Genomic DNA, 10544 nt, shown 5'->3' with positions numbered 1-10544 from the left:
CCTTCACAAATCGACTCTTCCGTGTCATCCACTTGGAAAATCCTTTTCACAGGCTGTGTCAACATACTATCCTGAGGGAGCTCATGGCTTGGGAACAAGAAAATTTTGTCATTATCTAGTCCCCTTCTTGCTTTCCTACCTTTCCCAGTTTCAGCAAATACTACCCAGCCTGAAATACTCTGGAGTAGGGGGAGATCTTCAGGGATATGGAAGAGTCCAATCCAAGTTGCAATTTTCCTCTTGGTTTTATTTCAATGCGGTTTATTGTATTCCAACTAGAAGGGCCATCGGCAAATAGGAATGTCTCTAAACAATTAAAAGAATTGTGTTTATTGTCAACAAGGAGGCATATTCTCTTAGGGTAATAAAAGACAAGACTTATTTTTTACCCTGTAGAGCAGTTGATTAGACTGGAGTGTGAACAACCCTTAGAAACATCTCTAGTTCCATCTGGTGTAAATGCTGAAGGATGCCAAAGAAAGAAAGCTTAGACGGGATGGAGCAGAGAACAACTCCTTCAAGGATCAGTCTTTGTATTAGAGGAAGAACACCTGGGCTCCATCTTAAAGAGATAATTTCCTACATATGAAAGTGATTTGACTTTTTTTTTTTTTAAAGGAACTGAGGTGTAGTTAAGGGTGGATCATAGGGTCTGTCATCTTTTCCAGGAAGATCATTTAAAAGTTTCCTTAATTATGTACCCCCAAATTATGAGTTGTCTTCAGTTATATTTTGCAATAGCAAATGGCAAGTTTTGCTGAGAGAAGCAGTCTTAACTCTCACAAGGTAGTTCTCCAGAGTCTTATTACACAACAGGAGATTACAGAATCAGCACTTATTCTGGAAATTTGCAAGTTTGTGCTGAAGTGACCCTCCCAAAGCCTTGAGTATTTGGCAGAGAATGGGATATAAAAGGCAAACAGAGTTCAGCTATTTATTTCTTTATTAACTAAATGTAACCTAACCAGAATCCAAGTGTTGACTCTATAGCAATGAACCAGTTTTCCTTTGCAAAGATTTGATGAAATATTTGATCATATGATAACATTTGCCATTACGTCATTGAAACCTGAGACAAGTACGAAAGAACAGCACTGTCTTACCACTTCTAAACACTAGTATAAGTTGTCTTTTATACTGATTTGTATTTATATGACTGGTGTAGTTAAATTTCTCTGGGAAAAAAGTTTATTATGTATTGGACCTTATTCAGGGTGATTTCTCACTTAAAACTCTCTCCTGGCAACATTCTCAATAATTCTGCCCTCTTGCCCTGCTGACACTCATCTATTCAGCAAACCTTTAATCAACTCAAATGTTTGCCTGTGCTCCTACAACTTAACTGTCAGAAGAAGTGATACAATTACACAAAACAGTGCTACTGAAAATTTGTAGACAATTTTCATTTTAAATGCCACAAGTTTTTTTTTTTCACATCCTTTGTCAGTTCTTGTACTAACTCACCAAGGGAGCAATTCCAAATTATTATCATTTTGCTCAAGCATAGCACACACTTTTGGCTTCAGTCAAGTGGAGGTGTTGATAATTGGGAACCTTCAAATATGGTCAATATTTCTTGAGCATGATGAAATAATAGTGACTTTACTTTTTTTTTCTATTTGGCTATTTTTATATCTTTATTTTATACTTATAAGAGCTTTAAATATGACAGTACCATTCTTTGGTTTGTCATGTATATTATAAGTATTTTCCATAATTTCGACTTTGTTTTATGATTTTATTAAGATTGGAACTAGTGAGATGCCTAGGGTGAAAATTTTAAGGTTCTGACCTTGCATTTATATGACCCCAAGAGTGAATACCTCTTTTTCTTTTAAATATTTTTTAATTTTTAAGTAATCTCTATACCCAACGTGGGGCTGAGATCAAGAGTTGTATGCTCCACCAACTGAGCCAGCCAGCACCCCAGAGTGAATGCCTCTTTAGGAGTAAGCTGCCAAAGGTTTCACCCTAGTTCTAACCCTGTTATTTACGATATTCATATTCTGCTGTAAACAATTAGAAAATTGAGCAAACGTATGAAATATCTGCTTTTAGTGCAAAACTTTATGTCTAAGAAAAGGAAAACAATGTGTCTGATGTCTGTGATTTTCTGCCTAGTGGCACTTTCTGGATCACAGTGTAGGGAGGAGATCCCAAAAAAGTATGTCAGTTTCATTAAGTTGAGGAAACAGAGATAAGAGTTCAGGGTAGTTGAGACAACAGAAAGTGTGATGCCTCTGGCTTTGCTTTTTCTCAAGATTTCTTTTGTTATTCAGGGTCTCCTGTGGTTCCATACAGATCTTAATTTTTTTTTTCTCATTTCTGTACAACATGCCATTGGATGGTAGAGATTATATCAAATCGGTAGATTGCTTTGGGTAGGTAGTATGGACATTTTAGCAATATTGATTCTTCCAGTCCATCAACATGGGGTATCATTCCATTTATTTGTGCTTCTTCAGTTACTTTCATCAATGTCATATGATTTTCACATGTGTGTACATCTCTCATTTCCTTAGTTAAATATATTCCTAGGTATTTTATTCTCTTTGATGCTATTGTAAATGGGATTGTTTTCTTAATTTTTTTTCTGATAGTTCACTGTTGGTGTATAGAAATGCAATTGATTTTTGTGCGTTTATTTTGTAAGCTGATTTTGTTTATCGTTCTAATAATTTTTTGCAGAGTCATTAGGGTTTTCGACGTGTAAGATCATGTCATCCGCAAACAGAGATAGTTTACTTCTTCCTTTCCAATTTGGATGAATTTTACATATTTTTCTCACCCAACTGCTCTAGCTAGGACTTCCAGTAGTATGCTGAATAAAAGTGGTGAGAGTAGGCACATTTGACTTCTTGATCTTAAAGGAAAAGCTTTCAGATTTTTCACCATTGAGTATGATGTTAGCTGTGGGCTTGTCATATGTGTCCTTTATTATGTTGAGGTACATTCCTTCTGTACCTACTCTGTTGAGAGTTTTTGTCATAAATGGATGTGGTATTTTGTCAAATGCTCTTTCTGCATCTGTTGAGATGATCATATGATTTTATTTCTCAATTTGTTAATGTGGTTTATCGTGTTTATTGATATGCATATGTGGAACCATTCTTGCATCTTATGGATAAATCCCACTTATTTATGGTGTATGATCCTTTTAACATATTGTTGAATTTGGTTTGTTATTATTTTGTTGACGTTTTTTCATCATGTTTATCAGACATATTGGCTTGTAATTTTCTTTTCTTGTAGTGTCCTTTCCAGGTTTGGTATAAGGATAACGCTGGCCTTGTAAAATGAATTTGAAGGTACTCCCTCCAAGAATTTGGAAAGATTGGCATTAATTCTTCTTTCTATGTTTGGTAGAATTCTCCAGTGAATTCCTCATTTGATCCCAGGCTTTTCTTTGTCCGGAGGTTTTTGATAACTACTTCAATCTCCTTACTTGTGTTTGGTCTATTCAGATATTTGATTTTTTCATGAGTCAGTTTTGACAGGTTGTATGCTTCTAGGAATGTATCTGTTTCTTCTAGATTATCCAACTTGTTTGGCATACAGTTTCATAGTACAGTTGACCCTTGAGCAACATGGGTTTGAACTGCATGGGTCCACTTATATGTGGATTTTAAACTGTATAGTACTGTAAATATATTTTTTCTTCCTTATGATTTCTTCATAACATTTTTTTTCTCTAGTTTATTTTATTGTAAGGATACAGTATATAATACATATAACATACAAAAGATGTGTTAATGACTATTAATGTCATCAGTAAAGTTTCTGGTCGACAGTAGGCTATTAGTTAAGTTTTTGGGTAGTCAAAGTTACATGTGAATGTTCTCTACTGCATAGGAGGGTCGGTGCTCTTAAACAACCTGCATTATTCAAGGGTCAACTCTAGTTTTGTTTTTGTTTTTTTTTAAGATTTTATTTATTTATTTGTCAGAGAGAGAAAAAGCAAGATAGCACAAGTGGGGGGGGCAGGCAGAGGGAGAAGCAGGCTTCCCGCTGAGCAAGAAGTCTGATGTAGGACTCAATCTCAGGACCCTGGGATCATGACCTGAGTCAAAGGCAGACTCTTAACTGACTGAGCCACCCAGGTGTCCCGCAAATGTAGTTTCTTATGATCTTTCATATTTCTGTGGCAGCAGTTGTAATATCTCCTCTTTCATTTATAATTTTATTTATTTGAATTATCTCCCTTTTTTCTTAGTCTAAATAAAGTTTTGTCAATTTTATTTATTTTTTTTGTAAAACTCATTCTCAGTTTCATTGATCTTTCTTATTGTCCTAGTTTCTATTTTATTTATTTCTGCTCTAATGTTATTATTTTCTTCCTTCTGCAAACTTTGGGTATAGTTTGTTCTTTTTCTAGTTCCTTGAGGTGTAATATTAGGTGGTTTATTTGAGATCTTTCTTTTTTTCTTAATATAGGCATTTATTGCTGTATGCTTTACTTTAAAACTGCTTTTTCCTCATCTCATACATTTTGGTATGTTGTGTTTGCATTTTTATTTGTTTCTGGATACTTTTTGATTTCACTTTCAATTTCTTGTTTGATCCATTGGTTGTCTGAAAGTATGTTGTTTGATTTCCACATACTTGTTAATTTCACAGTTTTCCTGTTGTCATTGACATCTAGTTTCATACCCAGCTATTAGATGGGTTCTATTATAGAATACTCCACACAACATTAGGAGATTGTTCATTATTTTCAAGCACACTTGGAATGTCCGATAAGACCATGTGTTGGAACATAAAACAGGTCTCAATAATTTTAAAATGATTGAAATCATAGAGTATGTTTTCTGACCATGATAGAATTAAACTAGAAATTAATGATAAAATATTGCCTGGAAAATTCTTAAATATTTGAAATTGATAAACACTTTAGAAAATAACAGTTGAAAGGAAGAAATCACTAGGGAAACTAAAAATATTTTAACTTAATGAAAATAAAGGCATAGTATGTAAAATTTTCTTGGATGCAGCTAGAGCAATGCTAGGAGACTTTTATAGTTTAATAATGTTCACACTGAAGTGAAGAAACATTTAAAATCAATGATCTAAATTTCTATCTTATGAAGCTAGAAAAATAAGAATGAATGAAAGATAATGTAGAAGAAAAGAGATTAATGAAGAAAGAGTACAAATCCAAGAGAATATGGACAACTAATAGAGAAAAATCAATTAAACCAAGAGTTGGATGCTTAGAAACATAAGTAAAATTGATAAACCTCTAGCTAGATTGATCAAGGAAAAGGGGAAAGGGGCAACTTACAAATATTAGGAATGAAAGGAAGGATAGCACTACCGATACTACAGAAATTAAAACAACTTTCAAATGTGAATGTCCCTATATCTAGTAAAGAAATTGAATATGGGATGCCAGGGTGGCTCAGTTGGTTAAGCATCTGCCTTCAGCTCAGGTCATGCTCCCAGGGTCCTGGGATCGAGTCCCACATTGGGCTCCTTGCTCAGTGGAGAGCCTGGTTCTCCTTCTGCCTGTTCTGCCTGCCACCCCTCCTGCTTGTGCTTTCTCTGTCTCTCTCTGACAAATAAATAAAAAAAAAAATTGAATAAGTAAATTCCTTTCTACAAAGAAAACTCCAGTACCAGGTGGCTTTACTGGTGAATTCTACCAAATATATACATAATATTATATATATTATATTATATATATTAATATAATATATATAATATTATATTTATTTATTTATTTATTATGTTTAGTTAGCCAGCATTTAGTACATAATAAGTTTTTGTTGTAGTGTTCAACGGTTCATTAGTTGTGTATATCACCCAGTGCTCATCCCAACCCATGCCCTCCTTAATACCCATCACCTGGTTTTATCCCATCCTCCCACCCCCCGTTCTGTAACCCTCAGTTTGTTTCCTGGAGTCCAGAGTCTCTCATGGTTTGTCTCCCTCTCTGATTTCTTCCCATTCAGTTTTCCCTCCCTTCCCCTGTGGTCCTCTGCTCTATTCCTTATGTTCCACATATGAAACCATATGATTATTGTCTTTCTCTGCTTGACATATTTCACTTAGCATAATCCCCTCCAGTTCCATCCATGTTGATGCAAATGGTGGGTATTCATCCTTTCTGATGGCTGAGTAATATTCCATTGTATATGTGAACCACATCTTCTTTATCCATTTGTCTGTTGAAGGACATCTTGGTTCCTACCACAGTTTGGCTATTGTGGACATTGCTGCTATGAACATTAGGGTGCATTTGCCCATTCTTTTTGCTACATCTGTATCTTTGGGGTAAATACCTAGTAGTTCAATCACTGGGTGGTAGAGTAGCTCTATTTTTAACATCTTGAGGAACTTTATACTGTTTTCCAACAGTTTTCAGAGTGGCTGTACCAGCTTGCATTCCCTCTACCAAATATTTGAAGATGACATAATACCAGTCATACCAACTCTTTCAGAAAATAGAGTAGAAGGGAATAACTCTCAACTCATTTTACATGTCCAGCATTACCTTGATTCCAAAACCAAAGCATTACAAAAAATGAAAACTACAGACAAATATCCTTTATGAACATAGATGTGAAAATCCTTAATACAGTATTAGCAAGTTGAATCCAGTTATGTTTAAAAAGGGCAATACACCATGGCCATGTGGAATTTATCTCAGAAAAATGTTGTTTTAACATTAGAAAATCAATAAGTGTTATTCACCATGTAAACAATAAAGCATAAAAACAATATAATTAGTTCAGTAGATGCAGAAGAAATATTTTACAGAGTTTAGCTTTCACTTATGATAAAATTATCCAGCAAACTATGAATGGAAGAGACTCCCTCAAAATGAAAAGAAATTCTGTGAAAACATATGATCATTATATTTAAAAAACTGATTCCTAAGATAGGGAATGAGGCAAGGCTGTTCACTTTCACCACTTTATCATTTTACTGAAGAGCTTAACCAGTGCAAAAAATCAGGGAACTAAAGGAAGAGGCATATACAATGGAAAAAAAGAAGTAAAACTGTTTTTATTCTCATATGACATGATTGAATGTGTAGAAAATACTAAGGAATCTACACTTACCAACCTGAGGAAAATTAGTAAGGTCTTTAGATACAAGGTTAATATTATAAAAGTTAATTGCATTTATATATACTAGCAGTAAACAATTTGAAAGTGAAATTTCAAAAATTTGATTTTTAATGGCCTCCAAATGGAATATTTTAGTAGTAAATTTAAGAAAATTTGTGAAAAACCTGTATAATGTTCCAGACATGGGTAGGAAAATCTAAGAGCTAAATAATTGGAGAATTATGCTGCCCGATTAGAAGACTGTATTGTTAAGAAGGTCAGTTCTTCCCAGATTGATCCATATATAGTCAACCCATTCTCAATCAAAATCCTTATAGATGTTTTGGAAGAAATGCACAAATCAAAATCCTTATAGTTGTTTTGGAAGAAATATATATATACATATATATTTATGAATGAATATATATGAATATGAATATATACATATATGTAAAGAACCTAGAATTATTGAAAAAAAGGTAGAACTCATACAACTTTATTTCAAGACTTACTGTAAAACTACATAACTGGCATGAGGATGCACATGTAGGTCAATGAAACAGAAGAGAGAGGCCCATTGGTCAATTAATATTCAACAAGTATGCCAAAGTAATTAAATGGGGAAAGTATAGTCTTTCCAAAGACCAGTACTGAAAAACTGGATATCCATATGGGAAAAAAAAAGATTCTTAACCTTTATATCATACACATTTACACCCCTCCAAAAAATTTAACTCAAAGTGGATCCTATGCACAAACATAAAAGCTAAAAGTATAAAACTTCAGGAAGACAGCATAAAGAAAGATCTTCTAGACTTGGAGTTAAGCAGATTTTTTTTTTTTTTAGTTTTAACACTTATTGAAATGGTATACTCTTTATACTAATGCAAAAGGATAAAACTCTTCTTCCCACTTTAAAAACCTCTTTTTTACTATAAAGAATTCTCACTGCATTGGAACTAAGACTGTAGAGCTTTTGGCAGAGAAATTTGGGATGACTGGCCAGAATTAGTCAGTAGGTTCCCCTCTTCTCAATTAGGTAACTGAAATAGGAAGTCTAATTCTAAATATTAGAAGCAAAGTCTATATATTATAAAAATAAGGAGAGGGAATATAACAAACTGCTTCAAAATACATGCCTGAGGTGAGAAACAGCTTGTACTTTCACCCTGTGGCAGCTTCCAGAAACAATCTTCTTCAGTTTTTAATCTTCAGGTTTGCATTTGGCCAGTCTTCTCCTCAGGTCTTTGATTTGGTCATTCTTCCTGGTGAGAATCTCTTCCATGTTTTGATAAGCTGCTCTTTGTTAGAATTTCTTCTCTAATTCCTTTTCAGCCATGCTCAGCTGCTCCTAAACCCTGAGTAGGTCGTACTTGGCCATTGCTAGATTCTCCTCCAGCGACTTCTGGTTTTCTGTCTTGTTGTTAAGTGTCCTCTGAAACTCACTCTTTAAAGCAGCTACTGTGTTTTCCAATCATTTAAATCTTGGGCCTTTATAAGATCCTTTTGATTTCCTTGGTCAAGCTGTAAATCCTGCAGTTCTCTTTCTAGCTTTGACTTCTCATCTAATGCATGTGTTTGCCTGTATTTCAATGGTCTTCAGTCTTTATTTCAATTTCTCATTCTCTTCTTGAAGTCTTAAAAATTTCCTTGTTCAGAAGTTTTGTTGTTCCACCATTGTTAAGTAGAGCAAGTTTTGGCTTCGTGGTATTTACAATGGGCTTTTTATTTGAAGATTTAAATTCTACTTTTTCAAATTCTGCAACTTGTTCTAATAATTCTCTGTTTTCAAGTTCAGAGATATCCATCTGTAGCTTGAGGTACCACTTCTCAGCTTGTGAGAAAAGCTCCCACAGAAGTAACACATTGGTGTGGGCCGTGTTGATGAGCTCAGTCTCCACCACACTGCAGACCACAGCCTGCAGCCCTCTCAGGACCTTGGACACCTCCATGGTGAAGGTCTCCTCCACCAGCTTATTCTCTTAGAGGTCTTGGAAGCAGGAATCTATAGTTTTGAGTCTCAAGCCTCTTTTTGAACAAGCAAAATGCAAGTAATTAATAACTTCATTTTGATGGTGCTCATTTAGGCCCAGCTGTGCCATGATGGTGGCAGAGGTCACAGCCCAGAGGAGCTGCACCAAGCCCAGGGTCACTGGGGGTGTTTGGGCCACAGAAGATAGGCATGGATTTCATTCTTTCTTTTCCTTCCTTCCTTCCTTCCTTCCTTCCTTCCTTCCTTCCTTCCTTCCTTCCAATTTATTTATTTGAGAGAGAGAGCATGAATGGGGGGAGGGCCAGAGGGAGAAGGAGAGGCAGATTCCCCACTGAACATGGAGCCTGATGGGGGGGGGTTCAGTCCCAGGACCCTGAGATCATGACCTGAGCCGAGTCTGATGCTTAACTGACTGAGCCACCCAGGCACCCAGACACAGATTTCTTAAATGGCATACCAAATGCATGATCCATTAAAAATTATAAATTGATTATTATCAAAATTAAAAATTTTCATTAATTAAAGATTTAATTTAAGAAATTAAAAGGCAACTTATAGACTGAGAAAAAATTTACAGTACAGATATATTTTTAAAGATTTGTATCCAGAATATATAAAGAACACAACTCAATAATAAGACAAACAACTCAGTTAAAAATGGGGAAAAATCCGAATGGACCCTTAAAAAAGAAGATATAAAAATGGCAAATAAGCATATGAAAATATGTTTGACAGCATTATTTATTAGGAAAATGCAAATTAAAAGCATAATAAGATATCACTGTACATCATATTCCAGTAGAATGGCTAAAATTGAAAAGGCTGACAACACCAAGTGTTGAGAGGATATGGAAGAAATGAAACTCACATTGCTGGTGGAATGCAAAGTGGTAAAACCACTTTAGAACACAGTTTGACAGATTTTTATAAAATTATGGATGTATTTACAACACAACTCAGTAATTATACTCCATGATTTCTACCCAAGGGAAATCTACACATCCATGCAGATTTATGTGTGAATAAAGACATCTTTATTTATAATAGTGCATGTTGGAGTTAACCCAATTTTTCATGACCAGGTAAGTGATTGAACAACAAAAAAAATTTTTTAAATCTATGCTATGGAATACTATTGAGTCATAAAAAGAATGAACTACTGATACATGTAATGAGGAAATAAAAGAATAAATTAGAAAGTACATGGAAACAAATGAAAATGAAAACACAATGTTCCAAAACCTTTGGGATACAGCAAAAGTGGTTCTAAGAGGGAAGTTTATAACAACACAGGCCTACCTCAAGAAGAAAGAAAAATCTCAAACTAACTTTACACCCAAGGGAGCTAGAAAAACAACAACAAACAAAACCTAAAACCAGCAGAAGGAAGATAATAATAAAGATTAGAGCAGAAATAAATGATGCAGAAACTAAAAAAAAGCAAGAGAACAGATCAATGAAACCATGACCTGGTTCTTTGAAAAAAATCAATAAAATTT

General features: G+C 34.6%; 1 pseudogene; it reads right to left on the bottom strand.

Moving 5' to 3' along the window:
* Window positions 1-8256: 8256 nt before the first annotated feature.
* LOC113263859 (leucine zipper transcription factor-like protein 1) lies at window positions 8257-9154 on the bottom strand (annotated as a pseudogene).
* Window positions 9155-10544: the final 1390 nt, after the last annotated feature.

The sequence above is a fragment of the Ursus arctos genome, unplaced genomic scaffold (assembly GCF_023065955.2).
Source record: "Ursus arctos isolate Adak ecotype North America unplaced genomic scaffold, UrsArc2.0 scaffold_15, whole genome shotgun sequence".
Taxonomy (NCBI): domain Eukaryota; kingdom Metazoa; phylum Chordata; class Mammalia; order Carnivora; family Ursidae; genus Ursus; species Ursus arctos.
The sequence above is the reverse complement of the archived record's forward strand: the minus strand, read 5'-3'. Positions and strand labels throughout refer to the sequence as shown.